Source organism: Anopheles ziemanni (assembly GCF_943734765.1).
Source record: "Anopheles ziemanni chromosome X unlocalized genomic scaffold, idAnoZiCoDA_A2_x.2 X_unloc_17, whole genome shotgun sequence".
Lineage (NCBI taxonomy): Eukaryota > Metazoa > Arthropoda > Insecta > Diptera > Culicidae > Anopheles > Anopheles ziemanni.
The window spans coordinates 382,501-405,000 of record NW_026689782.1 but is presented as its reverse complement, the minus strand read 5'-3'; positions in this window follow the sequence as shown (position 1 = coordinate 405,000).

The following is a 22,500-nucleotide window of genomic DNA, read 5'->3' as shown; positions in this document are numbered from 1 at the left end:
CTGGCTGGCTGGCCATCGGTGGTGTGGTGTGGTGAGGTGTGTGGAGTCGAGCATCGCGCGCCGTTGCCTTCTTCGGAGTGTTGTAGGTACGCAAGTGCTTGCAATGCAAAGAGGTTGGTGATGGAGTGACATTGCCTTCACCATGGAGTTGCGGGTACTTAGGTACTTGCAAGGAGATGGTGGTATGGTGGTGTTGCGTGTGTGGTGTTCGATTAGAAAGATATAATTTCTAAGTCCGGATTAGTGCTGTCAGTGGGGCCGCCGCTAACAGGTCCTGCACGGCCACCGTGGGGCTTGACTTGGCGCTATTCCGGACTTGGGGCGATCACGATGTCCCCGTGCGGGACTTAGAAGATGGAAGAACACAAGTACCCTTATCCCATGACTTGTGAGCGATTGGCATACGTTACCACATGAAGAGAAAAATTGGCTAAGTCCCGGATCCATATTATATGAAGAGAAAAATCGGCTAAGTCCCGGATCCATATTATATGAAGAGAAAAATTGGCTAAGTCCCGGATCCATATTATATGAAGAGAAATATCGGCTAAGTCCAGGATCCATATATAATAACCTAATAATCGGCTAAGTCCCGGATCCATATTATATGAAGAGAAAAATCGGCTAAGTCCAGGATCCATATATAATAACCTAATAATCGGCTAAGTCCAGGATCCATATATAATAACCTAATAACAGGCTAAGTCCAGGATCCATATTATATGAAGAGAAAAATCGGCTAAGTCCGAGATTGGGTCTGTCAGACATACACTTTCAAGATACCACACAAGCAAGCAAGATGGCCTAGTGATGGAACCATATAATATGAAGAGAAAAATCGGCTAAGTCCGAGATTGGGTCTGTCGGAAATACACTATCAAGTTACCACACAAGCAAGCAAGATGGCCTAATGATGGATCCATATGATATGAAGAGAAAAATCGGCTAAGTCCAGGATCCATATAATATGAAGAGAAAAATCGGCTAAGTCCCAGATTGGGTCTGTCAGAAATACACTTCCAAGTTACCACACAAGCAAGCAAGATGGCCTAGTGATGGATCCATATGATATGAAGAGAAAAATCGGCTAAGTCCAGGATCCATATAATATGAAGAGAAAAATCGGCTAAGTCCCAGATTGGGTCTGTCAGAAATACACTTCCAAGTTACCACACAAGCAAGCAAGATGGCCTAGTGATGGATCCATATGATATGAAGAGAAAAATCGGCTAAGTCCCAGATTGGGTCTGTCAGAAATATACTTCCAAGTTACCACACAAGCAAGCAAGATGGCCTAGTGATGGATCCATATGATATGAAGAGAAAAATCGGCTAAGTCCAGGATCCATATAATATGAAGAGAAAAATCGGCTAAGTCCCAGATTGGGTCTGTCAGACATACACTTTCAAGTTACCACACAAGCAAGCAAGATGGCCTAGTGATGGATCCATATGATATGAAGAGAAAAATCGGCTAAGTCCGAGATTGGGTCTGTCAGACATACACTTCCAAGTTACCACACAAGCAAGCAAGATGGCGTATTGATGGATCCATATGATATGAAGAGAAAAATCGGCTAAGTCCGAGATTGGGTCTGTCAGAAATACACTTCCAAGTTACCACACAAGCAAGCAAGATGGCCTAGTGATGGATCCATATGATATGAAGAGAAAAATCGGCTAAGTCCCAGATTGGGTCTGTCGGAAATACACTTCCAAGTTACCACACAAGCAAGCAAGATGGCCTAGTGATGGATCCATATGATATGAAGAGAAAAATCGGCTAAGTCCCAGATTGGGTCTGTCAGACATACACTTTCAAGTTACCACACAAGCAAGCAAGATGGCCTAGTGATTGATCCATATGATATGAAGAGAAAAATCGGCTAAGTCCGAGATTGGGTCTGTCAGACATACACTTCCAAGTTACCACACAAGCAAGCAAGTTACCACATGAAGAGAAAGCCGGCAAAGTCCGGGAATGTTACCACATGAACTGGAAAATGGGCAAAAACCTACCTCTACAGGGAACGTGAATAAGTAAGGCTGTAGACATCGGATCGACAAGCCAAAGACTGATATGGTAAGGAAATGAGTAGTACAAGCTTTCCTGAGAGTTGCAGAGCTTAGACTGCATATGAACGGAAGTTATTAAGCGTCAAAGTCAGAAAAGTTGCCCGAAGGAACACAAGTTCCAACTTAGAGCATGAATACCGCCTAGACGGTAAGAGGTACGGCCAGGCTGAGGAATAAGAAAATGTTGGCCAACATGTTCCCTAACTATCCCCCGAAGACCGCAAAGCAATCCAACATCAACCAAGAAAGTTATAGCCCGATCAAGGAAACACCTACTTTGCACCGATTTTGCACCAAATACATGTACCAAGCACCTTCGGTTGCATACCTGCAGGGGCTTACCATAGTAGGCCATGGAAGACCGATATACCGAACATAATCACTTTCTATCTCCTCGGGTGTTGGAGGTAGCGCTTTGCGGTACAAGAACGAAAGTTAGACCATATCTTGGTGCATCTTTTTGCCCAAAAACACAAGACCCTATCTACCAAGGCAAGAAAGTTGTGTGGGGACAAAATGTCCAAAAGTGCCCAAAGTGGCACACTTGAACCATATATTCGAGAAAAACACAAGTGTGGGCCCGAGCTAGCAAGTTGAAATGTTCTGACCGTCAGTAGCCCTAGTCAAGGCGCACTTATCATTATATGGGGCCAAAGCGCCAGCTAGTCTCCAAGTGGGCCATATGGGTGTTCTAAGGTTTGCACCCAAATGAGGAAAAAACAGGGTAAGGTACGGTGTACCTCGAATAACTCGGGCTGTGGATGGCCGAGCAAGACAAACGACATAGCGTTGGAAAGGTCTCGATGAGACCTAACTACCCTGAGAGTTTGAAGGCATAGACTTGAACGACCGAGAAGTTATTAAGTGCACAAGTGGTGAAGTTGCACCAAAGTCCGTGTTACCCGAAGTGGTACACGATCACCCAATATTCGACCAAAACACAAGTTTGCGCACGAGCTAGCGAGCTACATTGTTCTGACCGTCAGTAGCTCTTACCAAGACACGCATTTGATTATATGAGGCCAAGCCGCTAGCTCGACTCGAAGTCGGTCATATGGTTGGTTGATGGTTTGGACCGACCACGTGGTGTACCAAGTTGTGGTATTTTTCATGAATTATAACTCGGTCAGTTTACCACCGAGCGACAAGTTACGGCGTGATTTGGAATGGTCTTGAGTGGGACTATCTAGGAAAAATATGAACAAAAAATCACAAAGTACATGGACGAAGCTATTAGCGGAACATAGAGGAAAATGGTACCTTAGTCGAAGGAAATGGGACTTGGACCAAGAATACCACCAAGTTAATGAAGAGATAGCATGTCGACGTGGAACAATTAAAAGTTGGTAAAGGTAATACCAACATAAAAGTATATGGGGCCAAGGCGCTAGCTTGCCTCTAAAGTGGCGATATGGGTGGTTCAAGGTTTGCACCCAAGTATGGCCAAAACTGGTATAGGTACCTTTCATGAATTATAACTCAGGCTGTATGGCACTAAGCGACAAGTTTCGATGTGATTTGGAATGATCTTGAGTGGGACTATTTAGGAAAAATGTAAATAAAAAATCAGCATGTCTATGGATGAACCTATTAGCGAAACATAGAGCAAATTGGTACCAAAAACTATGGAAATGGGACTTGTACCAAGAATACCGGCAAGTTGGAGAAGAGATAGCAAGTTGACGTAGAACAATTATATTTGGTGCATGGTATGACCAACAAAAAAGTATATGGGGCCAAGGTGCTGGCTGGCCTCCAAAGTGGAGATATGGGCGATCCAAAGTTTGTACCCAAGTACGAACAAGTATGGAAAAAACAGGGTAAGGTACCAAGTACCATTAATAACTTCGGCTGTAGATGGCCGAGCAAGACAAACGGCATACCGTTGGAAAGGTCTTGGGGAGACCTATCTACCCTGAAAGTTTCATGAGGCTGAGTTGAAAGACCACGGAGATATTAGGTGATGATGGTCCAATTCGGGGACCAAGTCGCAGGAAATGGCACTTGACCAAAATCACCCTTGGAAGGTGAATACCGGCTTACCGGTAAGAGATAGCGACTTGGCGTAGAATATTCATAAGTTGGGCGTGTAGAGACGCAACTTTCATTATATGGGGGCAACCCGGTCAGGGTGCTCCAAGTCGGTCGTTTGGTCGGTATATGGTTTGGGCCGACCACATGGTGTACCAAGTTGAGGTATCTTTCATGAATTATAACTCGGTCAGTTTGCCACCGAGCGACAAGTTGCGGTGTGTTTTGGAATGGTCTTGAGTGGGACTATCAAGCAAAAATACAAACAGAATATCAGCTTGTCCATGGCCGAAGCTATTAGTGAAACATATAGCAAAATGGGTCCGAAAACGAATGAAATGGGACTTGGACCAAGAATAACGGCAAGTTAGAGAAGAGATAGCAAGTTGGCGTAGAACAATTATATTTAGTGCATGGTATGACCAAGAAAAAAGTATATGGGGCAAAGGTGCTGGCTGGCCTCCAAAGTGGAGATATGGGCGATACAAAGTTTGTACCCAAGTATGGCAAAAACTGGTAGAGGTACCTTTCATGAATTACTGCTCAGGCTGTATGGCACTTAGCGGGACGCTTGGCTCTGGTATGGAATAGTCTTGAGTGGGACTATCAAGGAAAAATACGAACAAAAAATCACCATGTCCACGGACGAAGGTATTAGCGAAACTTAGAGCGAAATTGCGACCAAGTCGCTGGAAATGGCCCTTGGACCAAGTATACCGTCAAGGCGGTACGAGATAGCGAGTTGACGTAGAACATTTATAAGTTTGCCTACAAGAGACAAAAGTTTAGTTATATGGGGCCAACCCGCTCAGGGTTGTCCAAGTCGGTCATATGGCTGATCGAAATTTTCGACCAAGTACTGAGAAAACAGGGTAAGGTACCGTGTACCTCGAATAACTTTGGCTGTAGATGTCCGAGCGAGGCGAACGGCATAGCGTTGGAAAGGTCTTGAGGTGTTCTAGGCACCCTGAAAGTATGAGAATGCTACCTGGAAAACTCGTGGAGATATTAGAGAAACATAGGGCCCAAAAGATACCAAGTCGCAGGAAATGGGCCCTCCATGAACACCCTAAAATCCCAATTACGGCTAAGTTGCAGGCCAGCTAGCGAAGTGAAATGTTCTAGGCATAACTAGAACACGTTAAGGCGCAACTTTTTGAATCAGAACTTTTTTCGATATCTGGCCCCCAAAGGGGGGATATGGTCGATCCAAGGATTTTTCCAAGTTTCGGTACTTTTTACGGTATCACTCATAGCTCCGGCTGTAAGCAAGCAAATGACAATCTAAGACATGATTTGGAAAGGTATTGAGTAGTACTAACTTACGTTAGAACACAGCGAAGCGCTATCGGTTCATGGCAAGGCCGATATAAGCAGTCAAAGATGAAAAATGTTGACAAAATGAACAAAAATTACCTTGGTACGCGAATAGCGGCCAGGGATGAAGAGGTACGAAGGTGGTGTAGAACAATTATAATTAGGGCTTGGTACGCTCTAAAAGTTTGCCGAAGACCGCAAAGCGCTCAGACCCATAGAAAGGGGTCATTTGGGCCGAACAGTGCGTGCAAAGAGGTGAAAATGCAAAAATTGCACTTTGGGGGGCGATTTGCGGGGGGAAGGAGGGGTCGGAGGGCAAAATGTCTCTTGACCAAAAAGTCTTATCTCGTCGAGATCTACAACATTGCCGAAGACCGCAAAGCGCTAGCTCGCAATCGAAAAATCGAGAATTTGAAAATTTTCTAAGTCTTGGGCTCCCTAAGGAAAAGTTTCAAAAATCACGTTTGTCCCCAATTTTGAAGGGGAAGGAGTCGGTTCCGGGGCATGGTGTCTTCGGCAAAAAGTCTTATCTTTTTGCGTACTTTCGACTAGTTCAATAAAAATTTTTGACCCAAAATTTGTTCGGCGGACCCCTAGGTCGAAAAACCCGAAAAAAGTCGAAAAAAGTCGAAAATGTCGAAAAATGAGAAAACCTCATATTCGGACTCTACACGAGCCCCAGATATTGAAAAGTGAAATCCGCGGTCGATTTGGAACAAAAAATTTACCTAGGCAAAGTTGTATGGAGGTAGGGACCCCTGAGAAAAAAGTTTGGTCCCGAGGCTCCTTGGACCACCAAGTCCCTAGGTCGGACCAAAATCGGAAAAAATCCGACCAAAGTCGAAAGTGTCGAAAATTTTAAAAAACCCCTTTTGGGGCCCTATGGCCTCCCTAGATAATGAAAAGTGAGGTCCGCGGCCGATCCGGAAGAAAAACTTGACCTAGGGAAACTTGTATGACGGTGGGGACCCAAAAAAATTTCGATGAGTGTAGTTTAGACAGGCCGGAAAATGTATCGGTGGTCCGTATCAAGGGACGTCTTTTAGTTCCATGGGGTGGTGGTCGTCGAACAAAGTCGCCTAGGTCGACCACCAGAAAGACCAGTCGTGTTGTAATGGATGTTTTGACCACTTTACTAGGGAAACCTAGTAGGTCGAAGCAAATTTGGGGTTCGAGATGAGTTGGTGAAAGTTGGTCCAACCTAGGTGTGCTTGGTGGAGGTTGACCATGAAAGTAGAGCATGATGGGAATGACCATAACTTTGGTTCTAGATGTCGGATCGGTACACTTTCGGCAGTTTTGGAAAGGTGAAGGCCTGCTCTAGCTATGTTTCCTACCAAGCTGAGCGCCTACTAGTGACCCGGAGGAGGTATTAAGGGTCAAAGGCAAAAAGGGGTACCCTAAAGTGCGTGTGACCAAGAAAATGGGAAAAACGGTATCGCCTATAGCTCAGGCTGTATGGCTCGGATCGGAAAGCTTGGATATGCGTTGGAAAGGTCTTGACGAGCGCTAGCTATGTGTCCTACCAAGCGAAGCGCTAGGTGTTGAGCAAGTCGGTCATATTAGAGGGCAAAGGTGAAAAATGGTGGTTTAGAGGCGAAAATTCACCTTATGATCGAAAATAGCGGGCGAACGATAAGAGCTACGAACACGGCGTAGAACAATCATAAGTACGTTACCACAAGACCTAACTTTGGCCAATATAGAGCGAGAAGATCGGAGGTACCCATCAGGGTGATATGGCTGGTTCAAAGTTGGACCAAAACGAGACTTGAGAAATGGATTGAAACACGGTATCGCGAATAACTCAGGCTGTATGGAACGGATCGACAAGCTTAGATCAGTGTTGGAAAGGTCGAACCGAGCGCTAACTATAATCCCAAACAACCGAAGCGCTAAGTGTTGAGCAAAACTGAGTTATTAAGCGACAAAGTGGAAAAATAATACCAAAATGGCCAAAAATCACACAAGACCAAGAATACCGAGCAAGCGGTAAGAGATAGCGGGTTGACGTAGAATACTTATAAGTTTGCCTCTACGAGACCTAAAAGTCGTCCATAGAAAGCGAGAAGATCGGACCACTCTGGAAGGGTGATACGAGTGGTCAAAAATTAGCAAAAATGAAACATGGCTAAAATGGATTTGACTTGTGCACCATGTAGCTCCGGCTGTATGGCATGGATTGTAGAGCTAGGATATGTTTTGGAAAGGTAACACCCAGCGCTAGATACGACTAGAAGAAAGCAAAGCGCTAACTAGCATGATTTGGAAGTTATTAAGCGTCAAAGTCGAAAAATGTTACCAAAATTGAAACTCGAGTACATTGGGCCAAAAAGTACAAGTTGTGAAATTTGGACTTACGAGTAAAATACCGAGCAGGCGGTAAGAGATAGAGACTTGGTGTAGAACAATTATAAGTTGGGCATGTTATAACCTATATTTGGCCCGAACATAGTCTCGAGATCGGTGGTACCTAAAAGGGTGGTACAGGTGTTAGATGGTTTTCCCAGAGCATAAGCTCCACATGATATGGAAAACGGGAAACATCATAACTTCGGCTGTATGGCATGGAATGGAACGAACAAGGTATCGATGGAAAGAGAAAAGGTAGCGCTAACTATAATTCCTTCCAAGCAAAGCGCTAGCATGTGACCGTTTGGGTGTTATTGTGAGTCAAAGTCTGAAATTGTTACCACGAGAGGCGAAAATCCAACTAAGTCCATGAATACCGGGCTGGCGGTAAGAGATACGGCTTGGCCGTAGAACATTTATAAGTTGGCCAAGACAAGGCCTAAGTTTCGTCCATAGACGACAAGAAGATCGAAGATACCTGAAGGTGAGATATGGGCGTCCCAAAGTGGGCCTTTGAAAAAGTGACAAACTTCCCTTATAACAGCATACACCAAATATCTCTGGCTCTATAGCACCGAATAAGAAGTTGAGCTCAGCGACAGAAAGGTGATAGTCAGCGCTAAATATCATACGAACAGAGTGAAGCGCTAAAGGGAAAGGATCTTGGTGATATAAGGTGACAAAGTCGAGAAAAGTTGCCTCAAAATCATGAAAAATGTGAAAAAATGGCTAAGTCCCGGGTGCCTTAAGGGCAGGCTAATCGAATGTACCGAGCTGGCGGTACGAGATAGAGACTTGGTGTAGAACAATTATATGTTTGGCATGGCAAGACCTACATTCGGCCAATACAAAGTGAGAAGATCAAAGATACCCGCAAGGGTGATATTGGTGTCCAAAGGAAAAAAGCACTAAGTCTTGGGAAACTTATATGAAGAAAAAGAACCCTGATGGGTCATATGGGATGGATCGAAAAATCGGCTAAGTCCCAAAATGGGGATGTCAGAACTACACTCATGTGTTACCACATCAAGCAAGGCAAACTTATATGAAGCAAAGGACCCTGATGGGTCATATGGTATTGATCGAAAAATCGGCTAAGTCCCAAAATGGGGATGTCAGAACTACACTCAAATGTTACCACACCAAGCAAGGCAAACTTATATGAAGCAAAGGACCCTGATGGGTCATATGGTATTTTACGAAAAATCGGCTAAGTCCCAAAATGGGGATGTCAGAACTACACTCATGTGTTACCACACCAAGCAAGGCAAACTTATATGAAGCAAAGGACCCTGATGGGTCATATGGTATTGATCGAAAAATCGGCTAAGTCCCAAAATGGGGATGTCAGAACTACACTCAAATGTTACCACACCAAGCAAGGCAAACTTATATGAAGGCAAGGACCCTGATGGGTCATATGGTATTTTACGAAAAATCGGCTAAGTCCCAAAATGGGGATGTCAGAACTACACTAAAAAGTTACCACACCAAGCAAGGCAAACTTATATGAAGCAAAGGACCCATATGGGTCATATGGTATTTTACGAAAAATCGGCTAAGTCCCAAAATGATGATGTCAGAACTACACTCAAATGTTACCACACCAAGCAAGGCAAACTTATATGAAGCAAAGGACCCTGATGGGTCATATGGTATTTTACGAAAAATCGGCTAAGTCCCAAAATGGGGATGTCAGAACTACACTCAAATGTTACCACACCAAGCAAGGCAAACTTATATGAAGCAAAGGACCCTGATGGGTCATATGGTATTTTACGAAAAATCGGCTAAGTCCCAAAATGGGGATGTCTGAACTACACTCAAATGTTACCACATCAAGCAAGGCAAACTTATATGAAGGCAAGGACCCTGATGGGTCATATGGTATTTTACGAAAAATCGGCTAAGTCCCAAAATGGGGATGTCAGAACTACACTCATGTGTTACCACACCAAGCAAGGCAAACTTATATGAAGCAAAGGACCCTGATGGGTCATATGGTATTTTACGAAAAATCGGCTAAGTCCCAAAATGGTGATGTCAGAACTACACTAAAATGTTACCACACCAAGCAAGGCAAACTTATATGAAGGCAAGGACCCTGATGGGTCATATGGTATTTTACGAAAAATCGGCTAAGTCCCAAAATGGTGATGTCAGAACTACACTAAAATGTTACCACACCAAGCAAGGCAAACTTATATGAAGGCAAGGACCCTGATGGGTCATATGGTATGGATCGAAAAATCGGCTAAGTCCCAAAATGGGGATGTCTGAACTACACTCAAATGTTACCACATCAAGCAAGGCAAACTTATATGAAGGAAAGGACCCTGATGGGTCATATGGTATTTTACGAAAAATCGGCTAAGTCCCAAAATGGGGATGTCAGAACTACACTCAAATGTTACCACACCAAGCAAGGCAAACTTATATGAAGCAAAGGACCCTGATGGGTCATATGGTATTTTACGAAAAATCGGCTAAGTCCCAAAATGGGGATGTCTGAACTACACTCAAATGTTACCACATCAAGCAAGGCAAACTTATATGAAGGCAAGGACCCTGATGGGTCATATGGTATTTTACGAAAAATCGGCTAAGTCCCAAAATGGGGATGTCAGAACTACACTCATATGTTACCACACCAAGCAAGGCAAACTTATATGAAGCAAAGGACCCTGATGGGTCATATGGTATTGATCGAAAAATCGGCTAAGTCCCAAAATGGGGATGTCAGAACTACACTCAAATGTTACCACACCAAGCAAGGCAAACTTATATGAAGGCAAGGACCCTGATGGGTCATATGGTATTTTACGAAAAATCGGCTAAGTCCCAAAATGGGGATGTCAGAACTACACTAAAAAGTTACCACACCAAGCAAGGCAAACTTATATGAAGCAAAGGACCCATATGGGTCATATGGTATTTTACGAAAAATCGGCTAAGTCCCAAAATGATGATGTCAGAACTACACTCAAATGTTACCACACCAAGCAAGGCAAACTTATATGAAGCAAAGGACCCTGATGGGTCATATGGTATTTTACGAAAAATCGGCTAAGTCCCAAAATGGGGATGTCAGAACTACACTCAAATGTTACCACACCAAGCAAGGCAAACTTATATGAAGCAAAGGACCCTGATGGGTCATATGGTATTTTACGAAAAATCGGCTAAGTCCCAAAATGGGGATGTCTGAACTACACTCAAATGTTACCACATCAAGCAAGGCAAACTTATATGAAGGCAAGGACCCTGATGGGTCATATGGTATTTTACGAAAAATCGGCTAAGTCCCAAAATGGGGATGTCAGAACTACACTCATGTGTTACCACACCAAGCAAGGCAAACTTATATGAAGCAAAGGACCCTGATGGGTCATATGGTATTTTACGAAAAATCGGCTAAGTCCCAAAATGGTGATGTCAGAACTACACTAAAATGTTACCACACCAAGCAAGGCAAACTTATATGAAGGCAAGGACCCTGATGGGTCATATGGTATTTTACGAAAAATCGGCTAAGTCCCAAAATGGTGATGTCAGAACTACACTAAAATGTTACCACACCAAGCAAGGCAAACTTATATGAAGGCAAGGACCCTGATGGGTCATATGGTATGGATCGAAAAATCGGCTAAGTCCCAAAATTGGGATGTCAGAACTACACTAAAAAGTTACCACACCAAGCAAGGCAAAGTACCTAGGTGAACCCTAGGAAGAAACACGGACCAAGTCAGATGGCCTAAGTCAATAGAACAAGTGACCTAGGCAAAGTTGTATGGCGCTGAGGACCCTGAAAAATCTGGTTAGTGTAGTTTAGACAGGGTAGGTTTTTGGGTCGGCCGAACCCCCTTATTTTGGGTTTTGGCCTCATCAAGAAGCTACACCTAGGCAAACTGCCTAGGGTGAAAGTGCGAAGACCAATCGAATAGTAAGACAAGTTTTGACCGATCGCCCTAGGCAAGCTTGTATGAAGAAAGGGACCCTAAGGGTCATATGGAAATACATGAAAAATCGGCTAAGTCCCAAAATTGGGATGTCAGAACTACACTAAAAAGTTACCACATCAAGCAAGGCAAACTACCTAGGTGAACCCTAGCAAGAAACACGGACCAAGTCAGATGGCCTAAGTCAAGAGTGCAAGTGACCTAGGCAAAGTTGTATGACGGTGAGGACCCTGAAAAATCTGGTTAGTGTAGTTTAGACAGGGGAGGTTTTTGGGTCGGCTGAACCTCCTTATTTTGGGTTTTGACCTCCTCAAGAAGCTACACCTAGGCAAACTGCCTAGGGTGAAAGTGCGAAGACCAATCGAATAGTAAGACAAGTTTTGACCGATCGCCCTAGGCAAGCTTGTATGAAGAAAGGGACCCTATGGGTCATATGGAAATACATGAAAAATCGGCTAAGTCCCAAAATTGGGATGTCTGAACTACACTAAAAAGTTACCACAGCAAGCAAGGCAAAGTACCTAGGTGAACCCTAGGAAGAAACACGGACCAAGTCAGATGGCCTAAGTCAAGAGTACAAGTGACCTAGGCAAAGTTGTATGGCGCTGAGGACCCTGAAAAATCGGGTTAGTGTAGTTCAGACAGGGGAGGTTTCTGGGTCGGCTGAACCTCCTTATTTCGGGTTTTATCCTCCTCAAGAAGACAGACCTAGGCAAACTGCCTAGGGTGAAAGTGCGAAGACCAATCGAATAGTAAGACAAGTTTTGACCGATCGCCCTAGGCAAGCTTGTATGAAGAAAGGGACCCTATGGGTCATATGGAAATACATGAAAAATCGGCTAAGTCCCAAAATTGGGATGTCTGAACTACACTAAAAAGTTACCACATCAAGCAAGGCAAAGTACCTAGGTGAACCCTAGGAAGAAACACGGACCAAGTCAGATGGCCTAAGTCAAGAGTACAAGTGACCTAGGCAAAGTTGTATGGCGCTGAGGACCCTGAAAAATCGGGTTAGTGTAGTTCAGACAGGGGAGGTTTCTGGGTCGGCTGAACCTCCTTATTTCGGGTTTTGGCCTCCTCAAGAAGACAGACCTAGGCAAAGTGCCTAGGGTGAAATTGCGAAGACCAATCGAATAGTAAGACAAGTTTTGACCGATCGCCCTAGGCAAGCTTGTATGAAGAAAGGGACCCTATGGGTCATATGGAAATATACGAAAAATCGGCTAAGTCCCGAAATTGGGATGTCTGAACTACACTAAAAAGTTACCACATCAAGCAAGGCAAAGTACCTAGGTGAACCCTAGGAAGAAACACGGACCAAGTCAGATGGCCTAAGTCAAGAGTACAAGTGACCTAGGCAAAGTTGTATGGCGCTAAGGACCATGAAAAATCGGGTTAGTGTAGTTAAGACAGGGGAGGTTTCAGGGTCGGCTGGACCTCCTTATTTCGGGTTTTGGCCTCCTCAAGAAGACAGACCTAGGCGAACTGCCTAGGGTGAAAGTGCGAAGACCAATCGAATAGTAAGACAAGTTTTGACCGATCGCCCTAGGCAAGCTTGTATGAAGAAAGGGACCCTATGGGTCATATGGAAATACATGAAAAATCGGCTAAGTCCCAAAATTAGGATGTCTGAACTACACTAAAAAGTTACCACATCAAGCAAGGCAAAGTACCTAGGTGAACCCTAGGAAGAAACACGGACCAAGTCGGATGGCCTAAGTCAAGAGTACAAGTGACCTAGGCAAAGTTGTATGGCGCTGAGGACCCTGAAAAATCGGGTTAGTGTAGTTCAGACAGGGGAGGTTTCAGGGTCGGCCGAACCTCCTTATTTCGGGTTTTGGCCTCCTCAAGAAGACAGACCTAGGCAAAGTGCCTAGGGTGAAATTGCGAAGACCAATCGAATAGTAAGACAAGTTTTGACCGATCGCCCTAGGCAAGCTTGTATGAAGAAAGGGACCCTATGGGTCATATGGAAATATACGAAAAATCGGCTAAGTCCCGAAATTGGGATGTCTGAACTACACTAAAAAGTTACCACATCAAGCAAGGCAAAGTACCTAGGTGAACCCTAGGAAGAAACACGGACCAAGTCAGATGGCCTAAGTCAAGAGTACAAGTGACCTAGGCAAAGTTGTATGGCGCTAAGGACCATGAAAAATCGGGTTAGTGTAGTTAAGACAGGGGAGGTTTCAGGGTCGGCTGGACCTCCTTATTTCGGGTTTTGGCCTCCTCAAGAAGACAGACCTAGGCGAACTGCCTAGGGTGAAAGTGCGAAGACCAATCGAATAGTAAGACAAGTTTTGACCGATCGCCCTAGGCAAGCTTGTATGAAGAAAGGGACCCTATGGGTCATATGGAAATACATGAAAAATCGGCTAAGTCCCAAAATTGGGATGTCTGAACTACACTAAAAAGTTACCACATCAAGCAAGGCAAAGTACCTAGGTGAACCCTAGGAAGAAACACGGACCAAGTCAGATGGCCTAAGTCAAGAGTACAAGTGACCTAGGCAAAGTTGTATGGCGCTGAGGACCCTGAAAAATCGGGTTAGTGTAGTTCAGACAGGGGAGGTTTCAGGGTCGGCCGAACCTCCTTATTTCGGGTTTTGGCCTCCTCAAGAAGACAGACCTAGGCGAACTGCCTAGGGTGAAAGTGCGAAGACCAATCGAATAGTAAGACAAGTTTTGACCGATCGCCCTAGGCAAGCTTGTATGAAGAAAGGGACCCTATGGGTCATATGGAAATATACGAAAAATCGGCTAAGTCCCAAAATTGGGATGTCAGAACTACACTATAAAGTTACCACATTAGCAAGGCAGACTTGTATGAAGAACGGGACCCTGGTGAAAGTAGCAAATATCCCAAACCGAACATGAATATTATACACACAAGAGTACGAACATAAAGGAACACGGACCAAGCGTACCGAGAGAATCGGTACTATAGAACCCTCGTGGTTCTACACAAAGACTTTATGTTAGGGGTTCAAGCCCCATAGTACTCAAACGGTGACAGTAGCAAATATCCCAAAACGAACGTGAATCTTATTCACAAGAGTACGAACATAAAGGAACACGGACCAAGCGTACCGAGAGAATCGGTACTATAGAGCCCTCGTGGTTCTACACAAAGACTTTATGTTCGGGGTTCACACCCCAAATCGAACGTGGAATTTACTTTCTGATGGTCATGCGGTCGTCCAAAGGGGTCTTGTATCCTGGGATGACAAGCATCACGGGCACAGCTCGTATCAAAACAGTCGAAGAGGCCCGCGAAAGCTTGCTTTCCATGGCTATGCGATGCACAAATTGAGTTTACTCACCGTAGTATAAAACGAACGAACCGAACCTATCCGAGTAGGGATAATGGGCGCAGTAACATACTTCTGTGACCCAGCGAGAGTTGAACGAGGTGACATGAACTGTCAGTGGCTTATATCAGATGGGATACATACATGAGATTGCTTTCAAATCTACACTCGAAAACCTAACCAAGTAAAAGCGAACGTGGGAAGGATTCGAAACCGGTCACGAAATCTTAAGCTGGAAAGAGTCATCACTATGGATACATATTATGCGAAACCAATCAAGTGCTCAGTACTGATCCAAAACCTAAGAGCACTAGTGAACACCTTATTCTCACCCTAGTTCACATCCAAGTGATCGACCACGTGTGTGAAGCAAAGACCAATCGAATTCCTCAATGGACCGAACACTATGAACAAATGGCCAAAAACGTTATAACTATCCAAACATACTACTATCTAGCGAAAGTCATCACGATGGAACCATACCATGATCTTTAACCTATAGCGCTCACCATATTCCTACCCAGAGTGCAAGTGAACAGATTGCTCACCCCTACCCAGTTCACAACCACGTGATCGACTAACATACCGAGGTTACCACAAGTCAAAGTTATACGTTTACAAGCGCAAGACCAATCGAAAACCCCGAAAGCAATCTCGACCCAAAATGTATTATCCGTGAGTGTAGTCGAGTCTCGTACTCGTCATCTGTAATCGTCGGATAGAATATCCAGTACACGGTTGTCTTTCCAAATGAAATCTACATACAGAACTCGCTCTTGGCAAATGGGTGGCAATGGCGCAATCAGGAGCGAGTTCCCGTCCGGGTGCCAAGTGATTGGCAAATGTCTGGGGGAAAGCAACCATATGTTGATTTGTCTGTTAGTGTACTGGGTGTTTGAGGTATGTAGTATCCACGCTTGGTTGGGTGTGTAAGAGGACCATGGATGCGTTCACAACCCCAATTGGGGTACATCGGGAATGATTTTGTGGAACCGATGTGCCCGGCACACACTAAGTTTTGTTGCAAGTTAATAGTGTGCCATGTCCGGGGGGGTTGTGATTAAACTCTGGTGAATTGCGTACTGTGGTGATTGGGGTATGAAAGCCCCGCAGTTGCAATGATCGGACGCGCCTAGCGTGTCCTTTAGTTGATGGTAGGGAAATGAAGGCCCTTGTCAGCTCACCTAAGTATTCATGGAAGTTTGGCATAAGGTCGCTGTGGTAGGGGTATGAAGGCCCCGTCAGCGCATGCACAATCGGGCGCACGAGCGCTTAGCGGAGTCGAATGCCGCTCAAGTGCCTGTCCGGTGCATCGGGTGTGTGTGATACGAGGGCAATGAGGTTCGCACGGGGGCTCGCCTCCCGTGTGCTACCGGACTTGACAACATATAGAACGTGGTGTTTGCTCCTCCGGGTGCAATGGGACAATGAACATTCGAACGCAAAGTCGGAATTCTGGTTGATCCTACCAGTAATATACGCTCGTCTCAAAGGTTAAGCCATGCATGTCTAAGTACAAACAGATTTAATGTGAAACCGCATAAGGCTCAGTATAACAGCTATAATTTACGAGATCATCAACCTAGTTACTTGGATAACTGTGGAAAATCTAGAGCTAATACATGCAACATGCCAGGACCCTCGCGGGAACTGGTGCACTTATTAGTCAAACCAATCGCGGGTTCTCCGTGTCATTGAGTTGAAGTCTGGATAATGATGCTGATCGTATGGTCTCGCACCGACGACAGATCTCGCAAATATCTGCCCTATCAACTATGGATGGTAGTATAGAGGACTACCATGGTTGCAACGGGTAACGGGGAATCAGGGTTCGATTCCGGAGAGGGAGCCTGAGAAATGGCTACCACATCCAAGGAAGGCAGCAGGCGCGTAAATTACCCAATCCCGGGACGGGGAGGTAGTGACGAGAAATAACAATATGAAACTCTTTAATGATGTTTCATAATTGGAATGAGTAGAGCATAAATCCTTCTACGAGGATCAAGTGGAGGGCAAGTCTGGTGCCAGCAGCCGCGGTAATTCCAGCTCCACTAGCGTATATTAAAATTGTTGCGGTTAAAACGTTCGAAGTTGATACTTGTCCAACACAGTCCGGCTCCGCCGACCCGGTCAACCCGTGGTCGGTGGGCCAAGTCGGAATCTGGTTGCGACTCAATGGTGTGGTAGGGCACCAAGTCTGTGTCATGGTGTGCCCTTCAACGGGTGCAAGTGTAACATAGAGCTCGACCGCTCACGTTTACCTTGAACAAATTAGAGTGCTTAAAGCAGGGTGCCCAAACGCCCTAGAATAATCTTGCATGGAATAATGGAATACGACCTTGGTCTAATCTTTCATTGGTTTGTACTCAGACCGGAGGTAATGATTAACAGAAGTAGTTGGGGACACTAGTATTACGGCGCGAGAGGTGAAATTCGTAGACCGTCGTAAGACTAACTAAAGCGAAGGCATTTGTCAAGGATGCTTTCTTTAATCAAGAACGAAAGTTAGAGGATCGAAGGCGATTAGATACCGCCCTAGTTCTAACCGTAAACGATGCCAACTAGCAATTGGGAGACGCTACAACCAGGTGCTCTCAGTAGCTTCCGGGAAACCAAAGTCAGGTTCCGGGGGAAGTATGGTTGCAAAGTTGAAACTTAAAGGAATTGACGGAAGGGCACCACAATGAAATGGAGCTTGCGGTTCAATTTGACTCAACACGGGAAAACTTACCAGGTCCGAACTTATGGAGGTGAGACAGATTAATAGCTCTTTCTCAAATTTAAGGGTAGTGGTGCATGGCCGTTCTTAGTTCGTGGATTGATTTGTCTGGTTAATTCCGATAACGAACGTGACTCACATATGCTAACTAGAACGCAGTCAGCGTTAATGCGTCGATGCCGATTGGAACGGGTTAGGACCTTTCGGTGGAGTATGACCTGACACCTTCGCTGTTCGTGTGCGCAAGTGCACTTACGGTACGCTGCTTAGCAGGACAATTTGTGTTTAGCAAAATGAGATCGAGCGATAACAGGTCCGTGATGCCCTTAGATGTTCTGGGCTACACGCGTGCTACAATGTGGGTAGCAGCGTGTCTCCTATTCCGAGAGGAACGGGAAATCACTCAAATACTCACTTAGTAGGGATTATGGATTGCAATGGTCCATATGAACTCGGAACTTCTAGTAAGTGCTGGTCATCAGCCAGCGTTGAATACGTCCCTGCCCTTTGTACACACCGCCCGTCGCTACTACCGATGGATTATTTAGTGAGGTCTTTGGAGATGATCGTTCGCTGGATCCTCGTGAACCGCGTCTGCTTTATCGAAGTTGACCGAACTTGATGATTTAGAGGAAGTAAAAGTCGTAACAAGGTTTCCGTAGGTGAACCTGCGGAAGGATCATTAGTGGCCAAGTGATCCTTCCAGAAGTCCGAACCTGCGGGTTGAGACTTCGGCACAAGTTGCCATATGATAATTGACGAAACACTATAGAAGTCCGAACCTGCGGGTTGAGACTCAGGCACAAGTTGCCATATGAAAGTTGACGAAACACTAACAAGTCCGAACCTGCGGGTTGAGACTTAGGCACACGTTGCCTTATACATGACTTCGAACAAATACACAAGTCCGAACCTGCGGGTTGAGACTTAGGCACAAGTTGCCTTATACATGACTTCGAACAAATACACAAGTCCGAACCTGCGGGTTGAGACTTAGGCACAAGTTGCCATATGAAAGTTGACGAAACACTAACAAGTCCGAACCTGCGGGTTGAGACTTAGGCACACGTTGCCTTATACATGACTTCGAACAAATACACAAGTCCGAACCTGCGGGTTGAGACTTAGGCACAAGTTGCCTTATACATACATTGGCCAAATAAACAGAAGTCCGAACCTGCGGGTTGAGACTTAGGCACAAGTTGCCATATTATATTCGATCAAACACTAAGTAGTCCGAACCTGCGGGTTGAGACTCAAGACCGTAACAAGATGTCACTATACAAGTCCGAACCTAAGGGTTGAGACTTAATGCGATCTAGATACCAAGTTGACATCCAATACCTGTTGAGCAAAACCAAAGATTCCCTGTTCTCGAATGATTACACTATATAACAGGGAATCATGAAGAAATCAAGCAAGCGTGAAACAAAGTCATCACTTGGGCATGCTCGATAGCCAACCACATGACCTTAATCTAAGAGAGCATGCAAACCACATGATACCTATAAACGATTAACCCGCCCTAGTTCAATCGTTCACCAAGTGATGACTTCAGTATGGCTAAGAGAAAAACTTTTAAATGGGAAAAACTCTAAGTCCGAACCTCCGGGTTGAGACTTCCGCGTCGGAGGTGGGCGCACCTCCTATCCGAAAGATGATGAATCAGGGGTGTTCGGTCAGCAATGGTCGGATGCCCCGTCGTAGTCCAACTATGACAATCAAAGTCAAGACCTCCGGGTTGAGACTTTCCGCGAGTACAAGCATAAAGGAACACGGACCAAGCCGTACCGAGAGAATCGGTACTAGAGCCCTCGTGGTTCTACATTGAGAGAGCCCTCGTGGTTCTCATTAGGGGCTTTATGCAAGTCGTACTCAATACTGTGGTGTGAAGTATAAAGTATAGTCCTCGCCTGGTCCACGCTGCTTCGGCGGTCCTGGGTAAGATAGTTAATTCTAGCTTGCCCTATAGTGGAATGAGGACACTTAATGCTTCGTCTTTTAGCGGCGGCTAGACTCCTCCTCACGGGGAACGAGTTGACGCGCACAGCGGCGGCTTACGCACTATGGCAATCATGGATGCCTGAAGATTCCGTGAAGTTCTCCCCTGGTCCACGCTGCCTCGGCAGTCCTGGGTAAAATGGAATATTTCCAGCTTGCCCTATAGTGGAAGAGGACTATCCAACAATACAAAGTCAAGACCTCCGGGTTGAGACTTTCCGCGTCGGTGGTGTCGCGCACCGCCTATCCGAAAGATGGTGTAACAGGGGTGTTCGATCAGCAATGGTCGGATGCCCCGTCATAGTCCAACTATGACAACCAAAGTCAAGACCTCCGGGTTGAGACTTTCCGCGTCCGGAGGTACGCGTACCGCCTACCCGAAAGATGGTGTGCTTCTGGGGTATTCGATGAGTCGGATACCCCGTCGTAGTCCAACTATGACAATCAAAGTCAAGACCTCCGGGTTGAGACTTCCGCGTCCGGAGGTACGCGTACCGCCTACCCGAAAGATGGTGTGCTTCTGGGGTATTCGATGAGTCGGATACCCCGTCGTAGTCCAACTATGACAATCAAAGTCAAGACCTCCGGGTTGAGACTTCCGCGTCCGGAGGTACGCGTACCGCCTACCCGAAAGATGGTGAATCAGGGGTGTTCGATCAGCAATGGTCGGATGCCCCGTCGTAGTCCAACTATGACAATCAAAGTCAAGACCTCCGGGTTGAGACTTTCTAAGAGTACAAGCATAAAGGAACACGGACCAAGCCGTACCGAGAGAATCGGTACTAGAGCCCTTGTGGTTCTACATTGAGAGAGCCCTCGTGGTTCTCATTAGGGGCTTTATGCAAGAAGTACTCAATACTGTGGTGTGAAGTATAAAGTATAGAGTCCTCCACTGGTCCACGCTGCTCCGGCGGTCCTGGGTAAGATAGTTCATTCTAGCTTGCCCTATGTGGAAGAGGACTCAATACCCTACCTGTTGAGCTTGAAACAAAGTCATCACTTGGGCATGCTCATATTGCCATACACAATTACATTATATTCGAATGAGCATGCAAGCGACCCTATATAGACCGAACCAAAACGATAGATACCGCCGTAGTTCACCCCCACCAAGTGATGACTTCAGTATGGCTAGTGTGTGAAGTATAAAGTATAGTCCTCCCCTGGTCCACACTGCTTCGGCGGTCCTGGGTAAGATAGTTAGTTCTAGCTTGCCCTATGTGGAAGAGGACACAATACTTAATACTTAGAGTACAAGCATAAAGGAACACGGACCAAGCCGTACCGAGAGAATCGGTACTAGAGCCCTCGTGGTTCTACATTGAGAGAGCCCTCGTGGTTCTCATTAGGGGCTTTATGCAAGTCGTACTCAATACTGTGGTGTGAAGTATAAAGTATAGAGTCCTCCACTGGTCCACGCTGCTCCGGCGGTCCTGGGTAAGATAGTTCATTCTAGCTTGCCCTATGTGGAAGAGGACTCAATACCCTACCTGTTGAGCTTGAAACAAAGTCATCACTTGGGCATGCTCATATTGCCATACAATATTCCATTATCTACTAATGAGCATGCAGCTATATGATTATAACCTGTAAACGATTACCCCGCCGTAGTTCAGCGCTTCAACCAAGTGATGACTTCAGTATGGCTAGTGTGTGAAGTATAAAGTATAGTCCTCCCCTGGTCCACACTGCTTCGGCGGTCCTGGGTAAGATAGTTAGTTCTAGCTTGCCCTATGTGGAAGAGGACACCATACTTAATACTGTGGTGTAATGAACAAAGTATAGTCCTCCACTGGTCCACGCTGCTTCGGCGGTCCTGGGTAAGATAGTTAGTTCTAGCTTGCCCTATGTGGAAGAGGGCATACAAGACAAAGTATAGTTCTCCCCTGGTCCACGCTGCTTCGGCGGTCCTGGGTAAGATAGTTAATTCTAGCTTGCCCTATGTGGAAGAGAGCATACATGAACCAAGAACGAAGGTTATGATCGAGGAATGATTCGACAACTAACCGATGGTATGAAATGTGAAGAATTCAAGCAAGCACACAATCAAGTCATCACTTGGGCATGCTCGATAGCCAACCCTATGACATTAACCTAGTAGAGCATGCGAAAACCAATATATATGTAAACGATGCCCCTCCCTAGTTCAGCGCTTCAACCAAGTGATGACTTCAGAATGGCTAAATCAAATCGGTTCAAAACATACCATCGGTACCCTATTGAAACACACAAGTTGATATCAAACCTCATGATTGTGTAGTCCTCCACTGGTCCACACTGCTCCGGCGGTCCTGGGTAAGATAGTTCATTCTAGCTTGCCCTATGTGGAAGAGGGCACATTACTCAATACTGTGGTGTTATGAACAAAGTATAGTCCTCCACTGGTCCACGCTGCTTCGGCGGTCCTGGGTAAGATAGTTAGTTCTAGCTTGCCCTATGTGGAAGAGGGCATACAAGACAAAGTATAGTTCTCCCCTGGTCCACGCTGCTTCGGCGGTCCTGGGTAAGATAGTTAATTCTAGCTTGCCCTATGTGGAAGAGAGCATACATGAACCAAGAACGAAGGTTATGATCGAGGAATGATTCGACAACTAACCGATGGTATGAAATGTGAAGAATTCAAGCAAGCACACAATCAAGTCATCACTTGGGCATGCTCGATAGCCAACCTCATGACATTAACCTAGTAGAGCATGCGAAAACCAATATATATGTAAACGATGCCTCCCTAGTTC